At 36.6% G+C, this 579-nt stretch overlaps 1 protein-coding gene across 4 annotated transcripts in view; it reads right to left on the reverse strand.

Annotated features, from left to right (window-relative positions):
- LOC107697588 (WD and tetratricopeptide repeats protein 1) overlaps positions 1-579 on the reverse strand; it is a 19,548-nt gene that overhangs the window by 16,021 nt on the left and 2,948 nt on the right. The gene's annotated exons all lie outside the window — the stretch shown is intronic.

Raw genomic sequence — 579 nt, forward strand, 5'->3', positions numbered from 1 at the left:
AATATCAATTTAATGTTATCCACGTTATATTTCATCTGCAGCAACACTGTGAGCTTTTATAATGATACGTTTGGTCATTTAACTTTTAACTTAACTTTTAACTTTTAAATGCATCATTATGCAAACATGTGAGCAGAGTTCTCGGCATGATAGACCCGCGACTAGCAGATGATGTTAACTGTGATAAGATGATTGACAGGGCAGTTTAAACAGTGACAGGATGCATGTAACTAAGTAACTAAATTATGATGAACTAGTATGTCCCAAAGCTTGTCTACTCTTATGCTACACACTTAAAAGTAAGTCCTTTTTCTTCACAAAAAGAATACATATTTTTAAGGCACAGTATAAGTAGGCGAATATTATCGGCCGATATGAGCCTGTTGCCGATATATCGGTATCGCCGAATATGCTGCCGATATGAACATTTTTTTAAAGAACATATAACGCAGATAAAATGCTTGAAATGGTGTAACTACTTAGTTTGTCCAGCAGAGCGCGCTCCATTGTCTGCTACTGGCGACCTGGATGAAACGCTTTAAAGCTTAAGTCTATGGAATCCCATTGAAACTTTGATCG

This window comes from Sinocyclocheilus anshuiensis, unplaced genomic scaffold, assembly GCF_001515605.1.
Source record: "Sinocyclocheilus anshuiensis isolate Anshui unplaced genomic scaffold, SAMN03320099.WGS_v1.1 scaffold1312, whole genome shotgun sequence".
Classification (NCBI taxonomy): Eukaryota; Metazoa; Chordata; class Actinopteri; order Cypriniformes; family Cyprinidae; genus Sinocyclocheilus; species Sinocyclocheilus anshuiensis.